General features: G+C 32.7%; 1 long non-coding RNA gene across 1 annotated transcript in view; it reads right to left on the bottom strand.

Moving 5' to 3' along the window:
- LOC140690396 (uncharacterized) overlaps nt 1-11,532 on the bottom strand; it is a 36,483-nt gene extending 24,951 nt beyond the window's left edge. Inside the window, exons 1-3 of the long non-coding RNA XR_012065663.1 lie at nt 11,285-11,532; nt 9,839-10,029; nt 1,225-1,295 (exon numbers count right to left, since the gene is read on the bottom strand). This is a non-coding gene — a long non-coding RNA (uncharacterized lncRNA). The remainder of the gene's footprint in view (nt 1-1,224; nt 1,296-9,838; nt 10,030-11,284) is intronic.
- Nucleotides 11,533-26,330: the final 14,798 nt, after the last annotated feature.

The following is a 26,330-nucleotide window of genomic DNA, read 5'->3' as shown; positions in this document are numbered from 1 at the left end:
ATCAACTATTACTTCTTTAAATAAACCATTAGCTGCCTTCTAAATTTCTTCTCCCTCCAGGATTCCAGTCTAATGTGTACTTCCTGAAGAAGTCTGATGGCTATTGTAGAATTCCCTCACTTTTTAATATCTTGAATCTCTGCCATCTCCTATCATTTCTAGTTTTGTATTGGTGAGTTTGCTAATCTCTCTTCCACAAAGACAGTCTACTTCCAATGCTTTCTGTTGCTTTCTTCATCTCATTTATTAAATTCTCCTGGTCCTCCAATACTATTTGGTTATTTTATAGATTCAGTCTCTTTGATAATGTATTCCTTATCATCATTTCATTTATTCCTGAGCTCACTAAACTGCTTTCTTAGTTTTGTTTTTTGTATTGAGATTCTGTATGACACCTATTTGGATTCTCTATTAGTAATGTGGCAATATACCATGACTTTAAGTTTGTTTGCTGCAGGGTTGACATTGTGTGTGTGTGTGTGTGCAGTTGCATGTGCGTGTTTGACTGTGTCTGTGTCGGTGACTTTGTGTGTCTATCTGTGTGTGTGCATGCCCTATAATGTTACTGTGATTTGTCATGGTCTTGATAAGTTATTTCTCTGATGACACTAAATAACAGATTTTGAGTTGGAGTCCTTGTTTTTGTTTTCTGGTTGTTTGCAATATTGCACAGATTTTGTTTTACTTACCTGAGCTACCTGTGATAATATTTCAAACTGGCACTTTCCAGTCACTATTTTCTGGATAAAGATATGTTTTCATTGTCACTTCTTAGACTTCTCTGGTAGTTAATGCCACTCTTGTCACTGGGACTGTGAACCCTTCCTTTTATTTGATATCCCTTGAAACTCAGTGTACTCAGTGAGGAAACATGTAAAGACAGGTGGGTATTTGGAATCAGGCAAGTGCCTTTGCCATGTCCAGTATTGCAAGGTAACATGTCTCCACCACTGTGAATGGGGAGTAGGGACAGTGTCATGAATGTCTGAGCGTCTGAAGGATGGAAATTCTGTCTCCATTGTGGGTCCCTCCTAATTACATGTGACCATGAGCACTGGTGAAGTTGGAGGTCGAATCTGTGCGAACCACTGTGACTCTGTTTCTACTGGGTTCTCTGAACTTGTGGACTAAGATATCTTAGTCAGTGGGCCTTGGTTGCAGACACCAAATCTGCTCTTCCCTTAGTTCAGCCTCATTTGTGTATTTTAGTCCATCAAACTTTACCTGTTCACATGCCTTCTGGATTATTGCTTTGTGTTGTAGTTATTTTTCTTCAGATGTGAATGCTTTACTGACTGTAGATGTAAGGGGAGAGACAAAAATAATTTAAACTTATGTCACTTTTAAAAGTATATACTTTTTCAAATGAAAGCTTAAATTCTACTAAGGACATTATAAGAACAGTAAAGAAAGTGAACAAATCACATCCCTTAATATCATAGAACTACAAAATATTTTGTTTTTCCTGGGGTTTTTCTTCAATGTTTTTTACACCCACATACACATTTTACTATAATATATCCATATAACATCTTTAAAATCAATTAAATTATTAAAATATTTCTCTGTGCTGTAAATATAGCCCTTTTGGTTTTCTAATTTATTACCAGTATCTTGCACATTTCTGTCTTCTCCATCGTTCTTCCCTGTCCCCACAGGAAACCACTACTTGGTACACTACACATATATACGTGATTCTGTTTCTGTTTTTTTATGATTATTTCTCTTATATCTTTATTTTCCTCATTTAAGTGACAACATAGTGTGTTTTTCTCTGTATGACTTATTTTACTATGTGCAATAATCTCTGGGTCCACTCACATATTTCCAAATTGTAGAGTTTTATTTTTTAATATGACAATGACTTAGTATTTATTATGTTATCTATATCTCACATCTACTTGAGCCAATCATCTGTTGATAGGCAGTTGAGTTGTGCTTCTATCCTTGGCTACTATAAATGATGATGTTAAGAACTCTGTGGGTAATTTATCCTTTAAAGTTAATGTTTTCATTTTTATCAGATTTATAACAAAAACTGGAATTGTGGCTACATATAATGTTTCTATTTCTAGTTTCCTTAGCACTGTCCACACTTTTATAATAGTGGATGCATCAATTTATATTTCCACCAACAGTGCACCTGGGTTCCCTCTTATTGATATTCTTATTAATATTTGTCATTTGTAGAGTTTTTATTAAAAGCCGTTTTGGTTGTTGTGAGATTATGTTTCATTCTGGTTTTGATTTTTAATTTCCTAATGAATAGCAACAATATGTTTCTTTTTATGTGCATGAAAATCATCCACATGTCTGTTTTTGAAAAGTTTCCATGAAGATCCTTCAACTGTTTTTAAGTTGGGGTCTTTGTTTATTAAATATTTTGTCTAATATGCTATATATATATTATGAATATTAACATCTTGTTGGTCTCATTGTCTGAAATTTTTCCTTCTATTCTGTCTGATATCATGTCTTGTTGAAGGTTTCCTTTGCTCTGGAAAAGGTTTTGCACATCACACATATACAAGAATTAGAATCCCTGTGTCACATAATACATCTATTTTTTCCTCAGTAAACTAAAAACTGTAATTGTTAGTTTTCCTTTATGCTTGAAATTTGAAGACAAATCAAAAATAAACATTGCTATGATTTATCTCAGAGTCACTTCTGCTCCTGTTCTTGGTCAGAAATTGTATAAATTTGTGTTTACATTTGGGAAATTAATCCATTTTTACCTCATTTTTTATACTTTGGAAGGAAGTGCTCTTACATCTTCATTTTACATGTACTGTCTACTTTTCTCAGAACTACTTGTTGAAGAGACTGCCTTTTTTCCATTGTATACTCTTGCCTCCTTCATTGTAGACTAATTGACCTTAGGTGTGCGGGTTTATTTTTGGACTCTTTATTTTGTTCTACTGATCTATGTGTTTCTTTAAGTACCATATTTTGATGTATTGATTGCTGTAGCTTTGTAGTATGTTATAAAGTCAGGGAGGGTAATGCCCACAGTTTTGTTCATTTTTCGAAATACTTTTAGAAAATTTGGGTCTTTCAGATTTATGTATAAATTTTAGTATTATTCTCCTTGTTTTTTGAAGAAACTTATGGATTCTGTGAGAATGAAAATTTGCTAAAAGAAAAAACCTGAGAAAAATACTAAAGTGTGGAGGATAAATCATGCAATATTAACAACAAATGGATTGCTGAATAATTGAAAGAAAAAATATATATAAAACATGACAACCAAAACAAAATCCATGGGGTATAGCACAAGCAGTATTAATAGGGATGCTTATAGCAAAATAATCCCACTTATACAAATAGGAAATATCTCTCTCTTATAAAATATAGTTACCAGCAAATGTTGTAGAAAATAATAAACAAACTTTTTGCTAGAAGGAAAGACAGCTGAAAGGACAGAACATAATTAAATAAAATAAAGATTAAAATAGAAACATATAATCAAACTAAATAATGCCTTTTGAAAGATAAATAAAGTTGATAAACTTTAACCAGACACAAGAGCAAAAAAGATAGTTACAGATTAATAAGCTCAGAGATGAATGAGAAGTTACATCTTATTTCAAAGAAATACAAAGCATCATAAGATGATACAACAAATTATATGCCAATAAAATGGAAAGCCTAGAAGAAATGGACAATTTCTTAGAAAGAACTAATCTCCAGAATGGAATGAGAAAGAAAATATGAACAGATTATCACTAATGAAATTGAATATGTAATTAAACCAAATCTTCCAAGAAACAAAATTACAGGCCTACACAGATTCTCAGGTGATTTCTGCCAAACATTTTGAGAAGAGGTTTCACCTATACTTCACAGAGTATTCCAAAAATTTCGAGAGGAAGGAAGGCTTTCTACCCCACATTTCTGTATCACACCACTAGTAAAACTGGAACAAATACCTCAAAAAATTAGAGATTAAATACCACTGATAAGCATAGATGCAAAATCATCACTAAATTGTTAGCAAATCAAACAATATTTTCAGAGGATTATACAATATGAATAAGTCCATTTTTTTCTAGGGATGCAAAATTGATTAAATACCCACAAATTAATCAGTATGATACACCACACTAACAACCTGAAGAATAAAAATTATATGGTCACATCAATAGAGTCATAAAATGTTTTGACAAATTTGGTATCTTTTTAAGAATATATTTCTCCTCAAAGTGGGTATAAAGAAACATACCTCAACATAGTTAAGGTCATATATGACAAGAACTCAGCTAACATGACACTCACTGATTAAAAGCTGAAAGCATCCCCAATAAGAGAAGGAAGAAGACAAGAATGCTCATTCTTACCACTTTTATTCAGTATAGTACTGGAAATTCTAGCCATAGCTATCCAAAATAAAAGTAAATAAAATATAACTAATTAAGAAAAGGAGTAAAAGTATCTGTTTGCAGATGAAATACTTTAAACAGAAATCCTAAAAATGGTGCCACAAAATTTCTAGGAGTTATCAACGCATTTGGTAAAATTTCCGAATGTAAAATTAACATACAGAAAACTTGCATTTCTACACACTAACAACAAGCTAATAGATAGAGAAAGTGAGAGAAATATCACTTTTACAGCTGGATTACAAAAAACAAAAAAAAATCAAGAAATGTTTCCAACCAAGGAGTTAAAAGACCTGTTCTCAGATAACTGTATAATATTTACAAAAGAAATTGAAGATAATGCAAACAGATGAAAGGATATACTGTGTTGGTAGATGAGAAAATAAATTCTTTAAATGACAGTACTAGCCAAGAAAATAAACAAATTAAATTCAGTGCCTATCAAAATACCAAGGGCATTTTCAGAATTTACAATAAATAAATCTAAAATTTACATGTAAACACAAAATAGTTGAAATCAATTAAAAAAAAGAAAGAAAAGAAAACAAACTAAAAACACAAACGCTTTGACAAAGAACTAAGAGGGTGTATCACTGTCCCTCATTTTAAACTACAATTAAAAGCTACAGAATTAAAAGAATATGGTAGTGGCACAGAACAAACAGAATAATGGAACACAAAGAATGCTTCAAAATGAAATCAGACACTTATGGTCATTTATCCCATTACAAAAATTGAATATACAGTGGGGGAAAGGCAACCAACAGGCATATGAAACCGATCAACATCACTAACCATCAGAAAAATGCAAGTCCAGAACACAATGAGATTTTATGTCGCTCCTGTCAGAATGACTATTATCAAAAAGATAACAAACATAAGTGTTCATGAGGATGTAAGAAAAACAACCATGATGCACTGCTGGAGTGAATGTAAATATGTGCTGCCACTGTGGAAAACAACATGGAGATATATCTGAAAATTAAAAATGAAATATATACCAACATTTCCATATCTGGATAATTATTTCAAGAAAATGATAACACTAATTAGAAAAGATAAATTCAAACCTATATTTACTGCAACATTATTCACAATAGACAGGATATAGAAGCATATTTATTGCTCATCAATAGATGATTGATAAAGAACATGTGTGTTTATAGTATATATATCTACCCAACTTAAATGCAGATTTATCAATATTTATATATACATACACACAATATATATTTATATGCACTATATATATGCACACACACACATAAAAATACAATGAGTTATTACTCAGCTCTAAAAAGAATAATTTCTTGTCATTTGCAACAAATTCGTAGATCAAGAGGGTAATATGCTAAGTGAAATAAGTCAGAAACAGAATGACAAATGCTGAATGATTTTACTCATATGTGGAATTTAAAACAAATGAACATAACAACACAGAAAAGGAGTTATAGTTATAGAAAGCAACAGGTTGTTCACAAGAAGGAGGGAAATGGGGTAAGGAAAAGAAAAAGTTGAGGGAAATTAAGAGAGAAAATTTTCCAATTGCAAATTAAATGAGTCAGGGACAAGAAATATACTGTATGGGTATTAGTAATTAACAATAAAACTTCTTTACATAGCAACAAGTCATAACTAGGTATATTCTGGTGAGCAGCTTGAAATGTATTAAAAACTGCAAACAGTATGTTGTGTAAGAGAAACCAACACAGTGTTTAGATTAAAGTACACTTCAAAAACAAGGAAACATTTTTATAGAAAAAAATTAGACTTGCAGTCAACAGAGGCAGAGGTTGGGAAAGGAGAATTTGATTAATGCACTCAAAATCTACAAACCTCCAGCCATAAAATAAACGTGTTGTAAGGATGTCCCATAGTAAAATGAAAATTACAACTAATAGTGCTTTATGTGCTAAATGAATGTTGTTAAGAGAGTAGACCATAATGTTTCTCATCACAACCAAAAGACAAGTTGTATTTCTTTCAAATTGTATCTAAAAGAGATAATGAATTCTCCCTAAAGTTGCTATGATATTTATTTCATGATACTTGTAAATCAAATCACTATCCTGTGCACCTAAACTTACACAATGTTTTATGCCAACTATATCTCAAAAAAAAGTGGAAGAAAAAATGGAAAACCAATGGTCATTTTTTCCCATGTCATTTCTCATGATTGTTTTTGCAGCAAGAAATCTTGAGTCATGATAAACTTATCCTAGGTAAAAATACTAATAAATAAGTGATTCTAATAAATTATACATAAAGATACTAATAAAATTAGTGTTTTGTCATGCCTTAAACTTTCTTCATGTTAAAAGCCCACTGCTTCTGTAGGCAACAAAATATCACTCTGTATATTCATCTAAGATTAGAGAATGGAAACAAATGGTAACCCTGGCTGCTTTTGCTGTGAGTGATAAAGTTCACTGTCTCTGACCGAAAGTCTCATCTCCACGACAGCATCTGTAATAAAGGAACCTGCTGGGTTGCTAAAAATCTCAGCATGGTAAAATCTCAGAACTCCTACAATTCTTAACTGTTTTGCAATGGGAATGCAATACTGACTAAGACTTGATTTTGGATAACAATGTGGTGTTTTCTCATGGTTGCAACAGGGGATGTGAGTATAATCCCTGTGATCCACAACAAACATTTTCGCTCAAGTGCTGGGCAAAGAACTGTAAAGGTTCTGCATTATTAGGACTGAGGACTGCTTTCAAAATGATGACTACGCTCACTCTATTCCAGGTAGTCCAAGGAAAGAAAGGTTATTGCAATTTCTAGTTGAACGGGAATAAGTCAGTGGCTCAGTTGCTATAAATAAGACAACGGCTGTTCAAAGCCATAATAAATTGTGTCAACAATGAGAATAAGACAAAAAAAATTAGACATAAGCTTAAATTAAAAAGGAGACACAGTCCTGTGCTGGGCTCTGGGGACAGGAAAATGTATATACCTCAGTCCAATTCAAGGGTTCATTATAATGGCCCTAATATCAGCTTGGGATTCAATGAACAGGTAACAATTAGTATACTGGGAGAAATAAAAACTACCTATCCCTGATTGGAAGGAAATCTGGTGGCTCAATGAAACTCTTAACTCACAGAGATTCTGCTAGATGCAGAGGAATAATTCACTGATGACTCAAATAAGACAAACAGTTGCTGCTTAACAATCCATTTTCACACACACACACACACAATGGTAGACATATTTGTTGTACTTAGTGGGAAGAATTCAGTGGGCAGGTCTCAGATAATAGTTTTCAAACACCAGACTACTTTTCTATTTTTGCCAATAGTCTAGCTTTTGCAAGGTAGAATACTACAGATGGACAAATAAACAATATTCTTATTTAGGATTTCTAATTTTGAAAGTAAACTGTAGCTTTTCACTTTTCATTATAGAACCTTGCTAATATGATCGTGGTAAGAACCACTGTCTGATAAGAGAGCTGGAAACTAGCTGCTGAACCAGCCCATCTGAACCCCAGACTGCTAATGTAAGCAAAAACATAGCCACCATCAGTGTTGAGCTCACAAACTTAAAAGCTTGAAATTTCTGTTGTAGGAAAAAACCACTGCTGTCCAAAGTTCTCCTGCTGCAAGTGGGCTATTTTCTTCTCTTGGTAAATTTCATATTGGTGGGATGTTGCTACAGCTTACCCTGGCCCATTTGCCTTTTCTCCAGATTATCAAAGGCTTTCTTCACAACTGGTGACGCATTTTCAGGACTGAATCTTGCCATTTCAGTCTTATCAGCTGACACTGACTGCATGATTATGAGCAGAAGCCTTAGGCTCCCTGAACTTGCCTACAATTTTTCCAGCATTTCAGGGCATTTCACATTCTGAAAATGCTTCACCTGTAATTTTAAAATAATGGGAAAAAGTCAGAGTCTTCCATGAATATTTTATATTTCTAATATCTGCAGAAATTTGGTGTTCTTGCAGTTAGATAAATCTTTAATTCCACTACCCTCACTTCCTCCTACTCCACACATTTTAGATTGCAATTGGGTTACTGAATATGACCACTCCAACCAACGGGCTAGTACCTCTAAGATGCTTCCTGTGTGAAAGTTAGAAGGGGCACAATTTATGTGGGGTGTATAAACATACATTAAATATTTGCAATGGCACTGTCTCTTCTGTGTAAATTTCTGATTCTAAGAAGTAAATTAATTAGAAGTCAGTATAGTTATTGGTAAGGGGAAGAGAATCAGCTATTTTGGGGTGGGTGGGTGATGAAGAGACAGGAAAAATTCCAGCAAATGGGAATGGAATGCTTTAGGCCTCTGGAGGCATGAATTAAAAAGAAAATAATACTTTTTCTCCTGTACCTACTTCCACTTACTCTCTTGAGTTACTAGTCCTTGGACTATGAAAAGAACTAGTTTGTGGTGAAGAGTAAAGACCATAACGAAATATTTTGAAAACCATGAGAGTTTTGTTGTTTCAGGAAAGTAGATTTTGCTTAAAGTCAACATGTATTTTTCGTTCACTAAATAGTAAAATTCATCCTTTGGCATGTGCTGTGCTTACTTTGCTGGTATACAAGTTAGACAAGGAAAGTGGGATAGACAGAAAACATCTGGAGGAGGTGGTTTCTGTGCTGAGACTGGAAAAGTGTAAGTAGGTAAAAGGAGGACACACAACTTCCAAGGATGAGCTGGAGCAAAAGTGGTGAGGCTGGAGCTAAAATAGTTGACAAGCATTTGCCTGGATGTATCTCCAGATACAGTGAAACATTAAGATATGCCAAGGTAGTCAGATGCCAATTTATAAAGAACTGACTAAACTAAGTTGAGTTTGTGGGCTTAGAGTTGGAAAAGCATTAAGTGCCACCCTGAGGATGTAAGCTGGCCTTTGGCTGGAACAGAAAAGCAATATAAATTATTGACTAGAAAATATAGTGTAGAATCTTGAGGGCAGGGAATGAAAGCACCCATTCGATTGCTTTGAGAACAGCGCAAAGAAGACCATTGATAAAATTACTTCTTAAATTCTACCACGTGCTGAATGTGCCATCTGAGACTACATCATGTGACCTTTATGATTCCAGGGATGACATAATAGAGACCATGATCCCTGGGCCGATACCTGCATTTATCTACTGTTCCAACCTATCCTAACTTAACACTTTTAATACTTTCCAATATGAACCAGAAACCATTTAGTACTTTTCCCACTCTCCATGTTTTAGTCTTATTCCAAATTCTTCCATTTTCTCTTCTTCCTTACAAGAAATTATTTAAATTTACTCCCATATTGTTTCATCAAATGATCATATCAAATATCTCTTTTTTTTTAAATGGTAACTTACTCCCCATTTAACTCTTAATTCTATTAAAAAATAAAAGGAAAATACAGCTACACATCTATGTTTATCGTTCAAACAAGAAATTGGCAGATATTTGTCGACATTTTTCAACATCATTTTAATCTTTGTTACCTGTATAATATGGTAATCCTGTGGTAGATCAGTTGTAATTAGGATGACGTTCATAAACTGAAGATGGCTGATGAGTTGGCCTTGAAAGAGAGGTAGCTGATGTATCAGCTATCACTGGCACTAGAATCCGTGGGTTGCTCCCAGGTTGAAGTTTATAAAAACGACCTTCATTGGCAGATATGTTGTGATATCTATTTGGAAAAGTATAAGGCTCCACCATCAGTCCAAAATAATTGATCTGTATGGGAGACAATATGCTGTACAGAGAAGTAGAATATTTAGTTGTAATGAAGTTCACAACACGGCCATTTGCTTCAGTTTAGCTGCATTGATAGTGCCAGTGGACAGTGGTCAACTCATTTAAAATAGCACGTTGATCCACTGCAATTTGTTCTGTTGGTCTAACTGACCTTGATGATGGAGGAGAAAAATCACCTCTGATAAGGGTAGTTGTATCACCAATTATCTGGGTGGTAGAGGGCCTTCTTATTAGAGGCATGTTAAAATTTGCAGTAGGTTAAAAAGCACTTTCTCCACTAGCGTTAGCCACAAAACCAGAATTATGATTATCCACATTACCCCCTGCTTTAAAGTGCTTCTTTTTGAAATCTTCAGCCAATGAAGATACCAGAGAATCATTTTTAATCCCAACTCTTCTATTTACTCTAAGTAAAATCTGGGGACAGCCTCATTTAAAATTTGGATTATGATAGAACTGCAGCTACAACCAAAGGTGAAAATTTTTAGTAATATTTTAAATCAAAATACAAGTCAAAAATTAGCCTAACCTGTAAATCCTCAGATTTCACGTTTACAATGCAAAGATAATATCATCAAAATATGAACATTGCTGACGATATTTTTAAGTTTCTTGTTTGGAAACTACACATTTAAATAGAATAGTCATCAAATTTAAGAAGGTAGTATTTGCAGTAATGGTTTATGCCACGTTTTAAAAGCAGCATTAATACCTTTATTTTGATTTCTGTTAAGATTCAGAGTTTCAAGCAAAGTTTCTCATAATTTTGACTTCTTAAGGTACTGTCCTCATTTTTTAGAAAAAATAAAGTATTTTAGCCTTAGTAGTTTAATACAATTTTCAAAATCTATCTTAACATTTATATTACCATAGGATGATGTACAGAATAAAATTTTATATATAAGTTACCAAGTGGTATCTAAAATTTCTGTATACCTTTCTTAAAACAGAGACTTCTTTTTCTTTTGCCAGAAAGTCAACTAGACAAGCAGATCTTTGAAAATTCTGCTGCACTTTACCAAACCCATAAAGGTTAAGCTGTCTAACTAAACTTTTCATACTTCCAATTTGAAATATTCTGAAAGGGGGCTTTCTTTCCAAAACTTCCTTCTTAAAGACATCTTCATCAATCACTATGGAAGGTCCATTATCACCCCACCAGATGGATTTAAGTTTGTCACTCGCACCTTTTTTCCAGAGTTTTCTTGGAAATGACAGAGAACGAAAATCATTATCTTCATCTGGTTCAGAGACACAATGTATGTAACATGGTCTTTTAATCAAGGATCTTTCAGACAAATACTGAACAGCATTTTCTTCAATCATAGTCTTCAAGTCCAAGTCCACAAGGAATGTTTGATTACACAATAGAGATCTACCGGGGTTTCCTGAACCAATTGGTCCATCTTTATGAGACACAACTTGAATTTCTGAAGAAAAATATGCCATCTAAAGTAACTTTATCTACAGCTACCTTTTTATTCTGCATGATTTTGAGCACTGCATCTTCAAATGCTGCTTTGGTAGGTCTGCACAGATAAACTGCTAGGCCATCAAAATGGTTCTCAACCTGAGTAGCTGTGACATCACAAAACGACTGGTCTCCTAGCAACTCAAGTGTAATGTTCAGTCAGTGTTTACTTCTCATTTATCCAGTTAAAATGAAACATGTAGGATGTTTATTTTTATAGTGTGATCTGCAAATATTATCCACACAAAATCTTTTTAATAATTTAATTTTGGGGTCTATGAAATAAAACCAATATCCATCCTTTTGTACATAAATTTACACCAGATTGGGGAACAGAGTATAAATAATGCAGAAAATATATAAAATAATTTTAAATTTTGGAATTTACAGTGAAAACTGTTTAAAACCTCTACATAAAATTTATAACACTTTCATGATCAGTTGTAATTAAGGTGAAAAATAATTTGATTTGGAAATGGAAGTATGTATTTATCTGTGTACTTTACAATAAATAACTCTATATTCAAAATATTAGCAGAATAAATATCTGTTTATTTGGTATGTTTGTAAATAAATGGTAAATATTTATGAAATAAAATTAGGTTAAAATAAGCAATCAAATTTAAGAAATCCCAAAGGGGGGAATTTTTGTTTTAAATTTCATTTCATTGCTATAAGTAAAAAAAATGTAATTTAATATTCTACTTTAAAATTACAAAAGAGAACATATTATTGTATATTTACAAATGTTTATGTTTGCCATTCTTTCACTCAGAGGTTTTTCAGTCGCTAGAAGAAATAAATTTTTTGTCATGTTTATTATCCATACTCTTGTGGGTTCTGTTATGTGTTCCAAAATGATGTTGATAAATACATTTATGCACAAGATCCTTGGTTCAATAAGCAGTGCCTCCATTAAGGGGCAAAGAAATAAACAATCAAAAACAAAGAAACAACAGTATATGTGGTTTGGGGTGAAAAAGACCAGGCAATTCATTTTAGGTAGCAGTACATTTCTCAGTTCTGGAACAGTTGGCATTGTTAGTATAATACGGCATTTTAAGGCAAGTGTTTTGTTCACTAATTGTAAATAATAGCTATGTTCTGTATCAGTAAACTGAAGTAAATGCTGTTCTACAAAACTTTATATTTTTATTTAGTAATAAATTCCGTTAAACTGAAGCCAAATTCAAAATGAGTGATAAAATTTTTAAATAAATAAATGTACACTCAAGCTACAAAGAAAATTTTTCCTTCAGTATCTATAAATTCCATTCTAAATAAATATTAGCAACCTGAATTCATGGCATATTACAAGTATTATAAACTATAGTTAAGTTGTGTTTAGTCCTGATACATAAATATTATTTAACATACACAAATCAATATATGTGATATCATCCCTTAAAAAACAAAGAACTCAAAAATAACAATCTCAAAAAATGTAGGAAAATTATTGACAGATCTGATCATAACTATTTTATAAAAATATTCTTTACAAATTTGCTCTACAAAGAATGTAACTAAACATAATAAAAGCCATATATGAAAAAACCATGACTAACATCAATTTCAATATTAGCATACAGGAATGTTTTACTCTGGTCCAGTAATAAGAAAAACTAGCTCACTTACACAAGTCCTAAATTACATTACTAGAAGTCCTAGCCAGAACAATCAGTCAAGAAAAATATAAAAGTCATCCTACTTGTAAAAAAGCAGTGAATTTTTACAGATGACATAATTATGCATAGATAGAAAACTCCATAGACACCTCCAGTGACTGTTAGAAATAACCAACAAACTCAGTAAACTTGCAGAATACAAAATCAATATACAAATATTCATTGCATTTTTGTATAGTAACAACACATTATCAGAAAGAGAAATTAGGAAAACAATTGTGTGTTAACTTATATCAAATAGAATAATATAGGAATACATTTGGTATGTGAAATAAAAGATCTTAACATAGATCTATAAATTTCAGGTGCAAGAAATAAAAGAAAACAAAATAAATAGAATGATATTCTTTGCTCATGGATTGTATACAATATGAGGAAATATTCTAATCAATCTTTTACATGTTCAATCTCTCCAGCACTAATTATTGAGGAGAATGTCTTCATTTTGTACTCTTGCTTACTTTACCATGGGTTAACTGATCATAGGTGTGAGGAATTATATCTGGTTGATCTATTCTCTTCTTTTGATTGGTGTCTGTTTTTGAGCCAGTAACATGTTGTTTTAATTACTAAAGCTTTGTAGGAGTGTTTAACATCAGAGAACTTTACACCATTAAATTTAATACTCTTATTCAAAATTATTTTGTCAACTTATGGTCTTTGTGATTATATATAAATTTTGAAATTATTTGATCTATTTAATGAAAAATTCTCATGGGTATTTTGATATGAATCACACTAAATGTAGATTCCTTTGGGTAGTATGGTTGTTTCAACCACATTGTTTCACATCGTTAACATAAGAGATCTTTTCATTTCTTTGGATAAATTTTAATTTCTTCATCAATGTTTTCTGTTTTTTATGTATAGGTTTTCACCTTATATATTAACTTCATTTCTAGGTGCTCTTTACATAAATATATATAATTATATATATAAAATTTGTAAACTAGTTTCCTACACAAATACAGCAGGCAGAAGGCAGTGACAAGACATATTCAAAGTCATCAATAAAATAAAACTGGGTTCTAAGATACTTTATGAAGCAAGGCTATCTTTGAGAATTGAAGGAGAGATAAATAACTTGCACACAAGCAAATACTAAAAGAATTTAGCAAGAGAAAAAGAAATAATGAAAGATCTACTCTAAATAAAATAGAAGCAGGACACTATAAAGAAGAGAAAGGCATAATTAGAAAGGCAATAGATTCAATGACTTACAACAGAATAAATATTATGTTGTAAAACAGGACATTAAAATTTTTAAGTGTCACAGAGTGAAACAGGACAATACAGGGAGTTTTCTTCTTGTTTCTGTTCTCTGTAGGATGGATTTGAGTTTGTGTTCTTTTCAGCTAAAATAAACAGATATAGTACTGGTCAATATAAATACAAAACAATGTAACCATAAATCAAATACTAACAATGAAGTCACAAAGAAAAAAAAAACCAAAATAGTAAAAGAAAACTTATCAAGCCACAAGGAGAAAAAAAATTAACAAAAAGGAAATACCAAATCACCTGGGAAATGAAGTTCATAATGGAAATAAACACCAGTCTATCAATAATTATCACAAATGTTAATGGACTTAGTGCTTCAATAAAAAGATATATATTGTCAGATGGGATAATATAACAAGACCCTACATTATGAAGCATACAAGAGACCCACATTAGTAAGAGGAACACACATCAATTGAAAATCAGAAGATGGAAAATTATATTCCATGCAAATGCACTTGACAGGAAAGCAGGACTAGCAGTACTGACTTCACACAAAATAGAATTTACAAGAAAGGCCATAGAGAAAGATAAACAAGGACATGACATAATGATTAAAGAAGTAATACAACGTGAGGATATTATACTCATTATGATATATGCACTCAATATAGGAGCACCTAAAAGAAAAGCAAATACTAATAGATAAATAGAGAGAAATCCCTGGGAACACAATCACAGTAGGAGACTACAGCTTCCCATTACCACCACTGGACTGGTCTTTCACACAGAAAATTAATAAGGGAACAAAGATACTAAAAGTCATTATAAAATAATTAGAGATGGTTGACATTTTCAAAACAGTACTTCTCCCCAAAAGAGAATATACATTCTTTTCCTGTGCACATGGAACATTTTCTAGGAAAGATTATGAACTCAGGCACTGAAGAAGCCTCAACAAATTTAAGAAGATAATAATAATTTCAAGCAGCTTTTCTGAGTATAATAGCATGAAACTAGAAATCAATCACGGAAAACCAGGGAGGAAAATAACAGCATCCAGATTAAAAACATGGTACTAAAACAAGGGGGGTAGGTGACGAAATAAAAGAATAAATTAAAAAATATCTTGAGAAATATGACAAAACACTACACAAAGTCTATGGAATACAGTAACAGCACTCTTAAGAGGGAAGTTCAGAGTGACAAGACCCTCCTAAAAGTAGAAGAACATTTTGTAATAAATAATCTAATTTTCTATGTAAACTAATCAAGAAAAGAAGAGCAAACAAAACCAAAAGTCAGCAGAAAGAAGGAAAAAATAAAGATGAAGGGAGGAAGAATAAAATAAAGTTAAAAAATAGAAAAAAAATCAATCAAACTCTTTTTTGAAGTAGTAAACAAAATAGACAAATCTCTGGACAGGCTCACCAGCAAGAAAAGAGAGAGAACAAAAATAATATAAGAAATGAAAATGGAGAAACTACAAAGTGTACAACAAATTTACAATACATCATAAGGGAATACCATAAGCAACTGTATGGAAACAAACTGGATAACCAGGAAGAAATGGAGAAGTTTTTGGAAACATTCATCCCAGCAATATTGCATCAAGAAGAGATTAACCATTTGAATAGACAGATCACCAAAACTGGAATAGAATTATCAATTAAATAAAAAATCTCTGCAAACGAAATTCAGACCCAAATAGCTTCACTGAGGAAATTGACCAAACATAGAAGGAAAAATCCATACAATTCCAACTCAAATTCTTCCAAAAGATTGATATGGAGGAGTACTCCCAATCTCACACCATAAGGTCAAAATCAAACCGATAAGAAAACCAAAGACACTACCCCAAGAAGAATACTATAGGCCAATATCATTGATAAACATAGATGTAAATGTCCTTAAGAAATTATTAACAAACAGAATCCAACAGTATTTAAAAAAAAATCATTCACCATGAACAAGTTGGGTTCATCCCAGGAACACAAGGATGGTTTAACATATGCAAATCAATTAATAAATTATGAAACACCATATCAAAAAAAGAGAAGACAAAAACGATATGATCATCTCAGTAGATGCAGAAAAAGCATTTGATAAAATTTAACACCTATTTGCAATAAAAGTTCTTATCACAGTGGGCATAGAGGGACCATATTTCAACATAATGAAAACTATTTACCACAAACTTATAGCCAGCAAAATACTCAATGGTGAAAAACTGGAAAACTTCCCACAAAAATCTGAGACAAGACAAGGATGCCCATTCTCACACTTTCAATTCAATATAGTCTTGGAATTCTTACCCACAACGATCAGGCAAGAAAAAGAAATAAAAATTCAGACTGGGAAAGAAGAGGTAAAATTGTCACGATAATCAGACATGACACTATATATAGAAAATTGTAAAAGCTTCACAAAATATAACTTAGGCAATAAAAGGAAATGGGAAAGGTAGACAGAGTAATGTACAAACCATTTAGATTTCTTTACACTACCATTGAATCAACAGGAAAACAAAGCATAGAAACATCCCCTTTTATAACTTCACCCAAAACCATAAAATGTTTAATCAAAACTCTGACCAAGGAAGCAAATGACTTATACATAGAAAACAAGAAAACATTGATTAAGGTAATCAAGAAAGATTTGAAGAATTGAAAAGATACCCAATGGTCTAATAATTGAAGAAATACTATTGTTTAAATGGCCATACTGCCCAAGGCAATCCACAGACTTAATCGGAGTTCCTATCAAATTATGCAAAACATTTCTTTTTAGGAATGAAACAAATGATTATATGACTTATATATAATCAAAAAAAATCCATAATTTCCAAAACAATATTGAAGACAAAGAAATAGGCTGGAGGAATAACCCGCCTGGACTCCATACACTTTTGCAGAGCTACAATAATCAAAACGACATGATATTGGTACAGAAACAGGCATATGGACAAATGCAACAGAATAGAGAGCCTAGGAGTAAATCTACAGGCCTATGTTCAATTAATATTTGACAGAGTAGCCAAGAATATGACAGAGAAAATTCCATCTCTTCACCAACTGGTGTTGGGAAAACTGGATAGCAGCATCAGAGCAATGGAGTTGGAACACTCCTTCACTCCATACACAAGTATAAACTCAAAATGACTTGAAGACTTAAACATAAGCCAAGACACAGTAAATCTCCTAGAAGAAAACATACGCAAAACACTCTGAGATGAATCTCAGCAATTATCTTATAGAACAGCCTACCCAGGTAATGGATGTAAGAGCAAATTTAATAAATGGGACCTAATTAAACTTATAAGCTTTTGCACAGTAAAGTGAACCATAAACAAGTCAAAATGACAACCTACAGGATTAAAGAAAATATTTAGAAGTGATGCAACTGAAAAAGGCTAAATTTCTAAAATATAAAGGGTTCATACAACCTAATAATAATAAAAAAAAACCAAGAAACCCAATATGAAAATTTTCAAAAGCCCTAAGCAAGCAAATCTCCATTAGAGACATACAAATACCACATAGAAATATGAAAAAACAATTGCTCACTATCTTTATCAGAGAAGGGAAATTCAAAACTTTAATGAAGTATCAACTCACAATAGTCACAATGGCCATCATTCAAAACTCCACAAACAATAAATGCTGGGGAAGCTGTAGAGAAAGTGACCACTCCTACACTGTTGGTAGGAATAGAGTTTGTTGCAGTCTTTGTGGAAAACAGGACGGTGATTCCTCAAAAGAATAAAACTAGACTTAACATATGATCCAGCAATCCCACATCTGGGTATATATCAAAGAGAACCCTAATTCAAAAAGACACCTGCACCCCAATATTCTTAGCAGTGCTATAGACAAGAGCCACGACATGGAAGCACACTAATTGTCCATGAAGAGATGACAATATGCAGAATTTATGCCATATTTACACAATGGAATTCTATTCTGCCATAAAAAATGATAAAACAATGACAAATGCAGCAAAATGGATGTCCCAAATAGTGTCATTCTAATTGAAGTGAGCCAGAAAGAGAAAGAAAAATAATACATGACATCACATATGTAGAACATTAAAAAAATTTTGGATGAGAACACTATGATTCCATTTACAAAAGTGAAACAAACTTGCAGACCTACTTAATAATCTCATGGTTACTGAAGAAAGGGGCTAAGAGACGATGTATTTGGGAGCTGTAGAGTTATATATGTTATCAACTATATATAACAATAGATTTTTTCAAAATGCCTTTTGTATGACACAGGGCTGTATGTAAATATCATGAAGTTTATTTTAATAGGCACAAAAACATATGCATGAATTTGGACATTCTGCTATAAACCATAGATTGACACATTGTAAATGGTAGTACTTCATTGATAAATAAATGAATAAATAAGTAAATAAGTAAATGATTATGTAAGTAAATGAATAAATAATAACTATATAAATAATATTTAATAATAAAAGAAATACAAATATTCACACTACTTATCTTTACACATCAAGAATCTAGGAGAAAACAGAAAGAATAATGAGAAAATTGAATGAATCAGAGTAAGGGAAATAACAAGAGAAATAATTGAAAAGATATAAAATATACATAAGTCTGTTTCTTTTAAACATAAATTGGACAAACATTTAGGTTGGCTAAGAAAATAAAGATTGAAATTAAATTAGAAATAAAAGAGAAGATATTGTAGATGTGTAGAGATACAGAGCATCATAAGAAATTACCACTAGCCAACAATTTGAATGACCTAGAACAAAAGACAAATTCCCAGAATCATATGTCTTCCAATACTGAATCAAGAAAAAATTAGAAATTTAAATAGAGCAAAAGTGTGTATGAGTAAATCAGAAATCCAAACCTCCCAAACAAGAAAATATATACTAGATGACTTTACTGGTGAATTCTGTCATAAATTTGAAGACAATTTTTCACCAAGTCTTCCCCAAATCTTCCAAGAATTTGAAGGGGTTGAAAGTTTCCAAACTTATTTTATGGTGCCAGCTTTATTTGCAATACAATGCTAGAAAAGACATTATATGCAAAATATAGAATATTATCCCTGATGAAAATATGTGCCAAAATTCTCAACAAAACACAAGCAAAATGAATTCAACAACACATTTAATGTATCATACACATACATGAGTAAAGGGATTTATCCCTGGGTTTAAGGAGACTTCAAAATATTCAAATCAATAAAGGTGACATGCCACACTAATAGAATGAAAAGCAAAACTCACATAATCATCTCAATAGGTGCAGAAAGAGCATTGTATATAATGCAACATCCTTTTAAGACACTCCCAACAAATTAAATTAACCCTGTCAGTGGCACGATAACATATATACAAAAACACTGTGTGGAGAGAAGCGAAGCAGTTCTCTGTTCATTGATTATTAGAAGAAGGGTTTATATAGGACATGCACAATACCTCATATATCATCTAAGTTATAACAGTGTTAATAATCTTAAGCTATTTATGTCCTGATGCTCCTGCAGAAAGCACAGGATGTTAAATGATCAAGGATTGTTTTCAAGTTCATCACGGAACTTCATTAAGCAGGCCATCTCTTATCCAGCCGGCGGCTGTGCCTGCCGTAGTTTGTCCTCCTCTGAGGAACTTACCCATCATTGGGTATCCAGCCATCTATACTGGATACATTGAGTAGGCCATTTCTTATCCAGCCTGAATATGTGACATTCCTCACAGCTTGTTTATCAGTTCAGCCGATGGGCTTAATCTCTACAGCCTTCAGACAGGGGCCTACAAACCCAACATCCCTTGAAAAAAACTAGATGAAGAAAATTTGATGTTTATATGCAATGGAATTAATACTTTGCATTCTTTGCATACACAGTGTCCTCGGTTATTCTTTTTCTCCACAATCTTTCCAACATCTATTTCTTTACTTTTTGATGAGAGCCTTCTGAGAAGTGTGAGGTCTTGTCTCATTTTTGGTTTATGACTTTCCTAAAAATTTATAACTCTGAACATATTTTCATGTGTCATTTTGCCAACTGTATGTTTTCTTCAGAAAATTGATTCAGATCTATCTATTCAGTTCCTATGGACATTTTTTTAAATTGGATTGTTTGGTCTTTTTTGTTGTTGTGGTGTATGTGTTTGCCATATATTTTGAATATTAACAGTTGATTGGAAAATATCACTTGAAAATATATTCTCCCATTGTTTTGGTTGAATTTTCGTTTTATTGATCATTTCCTCTTCAGTGTAAATCTGTTTAGAATGATCTAATCATATTTTGTTACTTTTGCTTCTGCTTCCCTTGCCAGAGGAGACATATAAAGTATCAAATTAAGTCAAGTGTACTTCTTATGTTTTACCCTAGGATTCTTTGTTTTCAGGTTTTATGTTTTATATGCCCAGGACTGGGATTTCTGGGTCATATGATAGGTCTAATTTTATCATTTAAAGGAGCTTCCATACTGTTACCAAAGTTATTGCACCAATTTTCATACCCACCAAGAGCGTTGGAGAGTCCCTTTTTCTCTACAACCTCCACAGTCTTTATTATTTGAGACATTTTGATGACAGCCCTTCTCACTAGTGTGAGGTAAAACATTATTTTATTTTTGTCTTGCCTTTGTATAATGATTAGCAATGTGAACATTTTTTTTTATGTTCCTATTTGTCATCTGTGTGTCTTCTTTAGAGAATTGTCTTCTGCTCATTTTCTGTCTGAGTTGTTTGTAGATTTTTGAAATGTAGTTGAATGAACGATGTGTGTATTTTAGAAATTAGCCTCTTGTTGATTGCGTAGTTTCCTAATGTGTTCTTAGATTTAAGTTCATCTTTTCATTCTGTTTATTTTGCTGTGTAGAAGCTTTTAAGTTTATTTTTTTTGCTTTTATTTATTTTGCTTTTATTGTTTTCAGCTTGGAAGAATGACGTAAGAAAATTTTACTACAATTTCTCTCTTGTTTTGCATATGTTAGTTTCCAGGAGTTTTACTGTGTCATGTATTAGATTCAGATAATTAAAACATCTTGAGTTTATTTGTGTACAGTGTGAGGGAGTGTTCTAATTTCATTGATTTACATGTAGCTGTCTAGTTTTATCAATATCACTTGCTGAAGATGGTCTTTTAGGCATTGTATATTTTTGTTTCCTTTGTCATAGTTTAGTTGACCATAGATGTGATGATTCATTTCTGCCTATGTGTTCTGTTCCAGTGATATAGTTGCTTGTATGTTTTCCAGTATTGTGCTGTTTTGATTACTGTATATTTGCAATATATTCTGCGATCTGGGAGGGTTTAGGGTTATACCTCCAAATTTTTCTTTTTCCTCATTGTTACTTTTGCAGTTCTTGTTCTTTTTCAGTGCCATACAAATCTTAGGAGTATTTTTAGTTATGAGGAAAATATCATGTAGTTCGAGCTGAATCACTTTATATCTGTAGACATCTTTTGTAGTATGCATATTTTAACAATATTAATTAATCTCAACTAGACCTTGAGATTTCATTCCATTTCTTTGCATCATCTTCAAATTTATTTATCAGTATCCTATTGATTTTTTTATCTTGGTTTTTCTTAGGTTTTTCATTTTTTGACCTGATTTCATATGAATTTTTTAAAATTATGGAATATTTCACTGTTAGGGTAAAGAAATGTGACAGTTTTTATATATTAATCATGAATCATGCTACTTGGCGAATTGTCTTTATTAGCTTTAGTAGTTTTGTTCTGGAAAATCTTTAGGGTTCTCTATATAGATGATCAGGTCATCTAAGTTAATATAATAACAGTTTTACTTCATTCTATTCAACTTGAATAACTTTATTTCTTGTCCGAATTCTGTTGCTAGGACTTCCCATACTGTGTTTAATAGAAATGGTGAGAGTGGGCATCATTGACTTGTCCCAGTTTTTAGTGGGAAGATTTTGACTTTCTCACCATTGAGTACTATGCTGTCTGTAGATTTGTTATCTATAGCTTTCATGATGCAGAAATATGTTGCCTCTATGTCCACTTTGGTTAAAATTTTTATCATACTTGTGTGTTGAATTATAGCAAATGTTTTATCTGCATCTATTGAGATGATCATGCGGTTTTGTTCCTTTCTCTTTTTGATGTGCTGTATTACATTGATTGATTTGCATATGGTGAACCACACCTGTGTCCCTGGCATGATCCCCACTTGGTCAAGATGTATAATCTTTTTTCTGTGTTTTTGGATTCTATTTGCTACTATTTTGGTGAGGATTTTGGCATCTGTGTTCATCAGTGATATTGGCTTTTAATTCTCTTGTTTGGTAGTGTCTTTGCCTGGTTGTGGTATCAGGGTGAATGTGGCTTCATAGAATGACTTTGGGAGTATTCCTTCCTTTTCAATCTTCTGGTAGAGTTTGAGTGAAACTGATATGGGTCCTTCTTTGTATGTTTGGTAGAATTCCTTAGTGAAGCCATCCTGTCCTGGGCTGTTATCCATAGGGAGGTTTTATATTGCTATTTTGATTTCATTTCTAGTGCTCTGCTTGTTCAAGGGGTTAATTTCTTCTAGATTCAGTCTTGGTGGACAGTATGTTTCCAGAAACTTGTCCATCTCGTCTAGGTCATACAGTTTGATTCCATATAGTCTTCAGAATATTCTCATATGATATTCTGTATTTCTATTTTATTTGTTGTAATTTCTCCATTCTCCTATCTTATTTTGCAAATTTGTGCTCTCTCTCTTTTCTTCATTTTGAGTTTTGCCAGAGGTTTGTCGATTTTACTTACTTTTTTAAAAAACCACCTTTTGGATTGGTTTAATTTTTTCCTATGCTCTTTTTAATCTCTATTTTATTTCCTCCCCAGTATTTATGATTTCCTTCTTTTTGCTGTCTTTGGCGATTTTTTGTTCTTATTTTTCTAGTTCATTCAGCTGGTGAGTTAAATTATTTTTTTGTGATTGTCCTTCTTTTTTGAGGAAGGCCTGTATCGCTATAAACTCCCCTATCAGCACTGCTTTTGCTGTGTCCCATAAATTTTGTGCCGTTTTGCTTTCATTTTCTTTTGTCTCAAGGTACTTTTTCATTTCAGCTTTGATTTCTTTATTTTCCCATTGGTTTTTTAATAATATATTTTTTAATCTCCATGTTTTCCTTTTGTTATCATTTGTTTCTCTGTTGTTGATTTATAGCTTCATGGCATTGTGTTCAGTAAACATGCTTGAGGTAATTTCTGTCTTCTTAAAATTGCTGAGGTTTCTTTTGTGCCCAAGTATATCATGAATCCTGGAAAATGTCCCATGTGCACTTGAAAAGAATGTATATACTATTTTGTGGGGGGTGCAATGCTCTGAAAATATCCACCAAGTGTAATATTTCTATTGTATTATTTAACTTCTCTGTTGCCTAATTTATTTTTTATCTCAGTGATCTGTCCTGTGATGTTAATTCAGTGTTGAAATCTCCAAATATGTTTAGATTCCCATTAGTATCCCCATTTATATCTGTTAGTAATTATTTTATGTATTTAGGAGCTCCTCTATTTGGTGCATATATATTAACGTGTGTGCTATCCTCATCTTGTATAACTCCTTCAATCAGAATAAAATGTCCTTCTTTACCTTCCTTTATGGCCTTAGTTTTAAAGACTACTTTATCTGAAATGACTACTGTAACACCTGCTTTTTTGGCTTTTCCATTTGAATGGAATACTCTTTTCCATCCTTTCACTCTCAATCTCTATGTGTCCTTCTCTCTCAATTGGGTCTCTTGTATGTAGCATTTTGAAAGTTCTTGCTTTATTATCCAGCATATCACTCTATGACATTCGACTGGAGCATTTAGTCCATTAACATTTAAAATAATCGATTATAGGTTTGTGTTTATTGCTATTTTGACATTATTTTTGCAGTTGATTTGGTATTTCCTCTTTGTTCCTTTTATCTTCCTTTTATGGTTTGGTCATTTTCCTTTGTATTATCATGTATTTTATTTAGTTTTATTGACACCCTGATAAGTTTTTTTCTTGTTGTTACCCTTTTTTATAAGTCTTTTAGACCATTATTATAAGTGATTTTATTAAACTTATAGTAACATGATCTCAAACCCATCCTACAGAGAACAAAATATTTTAAAAAGAAAGAACAAAAAAAAATTCTGTCTTTTCCTGCCTCCCTCTCCCATTCTCAATGATTTGTATCACTTGTTTTAAAATTTTGTGTGTATTTTATTTGTAATTCATGAGTTAGCACTTTTCCTGCTGTGAGTTTCACATATTTGTTGTATCCTGCTGCTTTTCTATTTAGAGTAGACTTTTAAATATTTCTTCTAGCATGGGTCTAGTGTTGCTAAACTCTTGTAGCATTTTCTTGTCTGTGAATTTCTTTATGTATCCTTCTACCATGAAGGATAAACATGCTGATTAAAGTATCCTAGGATACAACTTTTTTTCATTCAGGACATTGAATATATCTTTCCACTCCCTTCAGGCCTTTAGTATTGATGTAGTGAAATCAGCTGGGAGCCTTATGGGGATTCCCTTATAACTCACTCTTTGCTATTCTCTTGCTGCCTTTAGGATCATTTCTTTATTCTTGACTCTGGACATCTTAATTTTATGTCTTGGTGTTGGTATTTGCATTCTTCCTGTTTGGGACACTCTGAGGTTAGTGTACTTGGATATCTGATTCCTTGTATCTGTTTGGGAAGTTTTCAGTCATTATTTCTTCAAACACCTTTGCAATCCCCTTTGATCATTCCTCCCCTTCTGGGATTTCTATCATGCCATGATTGGCATGCTTTTTATTATCCCTTAGGTCTCATGCTTTATTCAATTGTTTCTCTTGTAGACAATCTGATTGGATGCTTTCTATTGTCCTGTCTTCTAAGTCAATAATTCATTCCTCTGCAATGTCTAGTCAGCTTTGTGACCACTTTAGATCATTTCTCATCTCAGTAAATAGGTTTACCTATTCTACTCAGCTTTTCTTTATATCTTCCATTTCATTTTTTACATATTTTATATCTCTAAACTCTATCTTTTATTTCCTTCAATAATTTGATCACTCTTGTTTGAAATCTTGATCTAGTAGGCTATAGATATCTATTTCACTGATCGTTCTTTCAGGGGATTTCTCTTGTTTTTTAATTGAGAATGTTTGCTTCTTCATCTTGCTCCTACCTCTCTGGCACTGTGGTTTATGGAGTATCAATTATCTACTGTGCTCTTAAAGGTGTTTATCTACACAATGCCTATGTAGAAATACAACTAAGAAAAGAGAAAAAAGAGAGAGAGAGACATAAAGAATTTTAAAGAAGGGAGAAATAAAAGTTTGAAGACATTGTATAATGACTAATAGAAAAGCAAGTTGGTGCAGAGTTTTGAAAAATAATAATATTAAAAATATTTTTAAAAATTTCAAAGGGATTAATATGGGGGTATATATAATTGACTTAGTAGTAAAAATTAAGAGGGTAATAGAAAATGGAACAGGTAAAAACAGATTAAGACAAGGGGATGGTCAGTGTCCTCCTGGAGACTGTGTACATTTAATGTGAACTCTTTCTGTATTCATCCTGTTTTTGAAGCTGAGCTTGCTTTTTCCAGAGGCCCTCCATTGGAGCCCTCATCTGTGCTGCTCCCAGAGCCTATCAGCAAGTAGATTGCTCCTACACTGAAAACTGGTTCTGGAGCAGCTATCTTTACTGTGAGCTGGCTTCTCACTGCCCTGTCTGGGGCTGCAGTCAAATGTTTCTGACTGAGCAGGCAGGAGTGGGTGTCATGCCCTCTCCCAGCACCATGGCCAGAGGCTGCATTCAACCCCAAAATTTGGTGGGCTGCCAGCCACCTCAGGGTGCCAGTCTCTCCACTGC

The sequence above is a fragment of the Vicugna pacos genome, chromosome 30 (genome assembly GCF_048564905.1).
Source record: "Vicugna pacos chromosome 30, VicPac4, whole genome shotgun sequence".
NCBI lineage: Eukaryota > Metazoa > Chordata > Mammalia > Artiodactyla > Camelidae > Vicugna > Vicugna pacos.
Note: the sequence above shows the minus strand (reverse complement) of the source record. Positions and strands in the feature narration are given on the sequence as shown.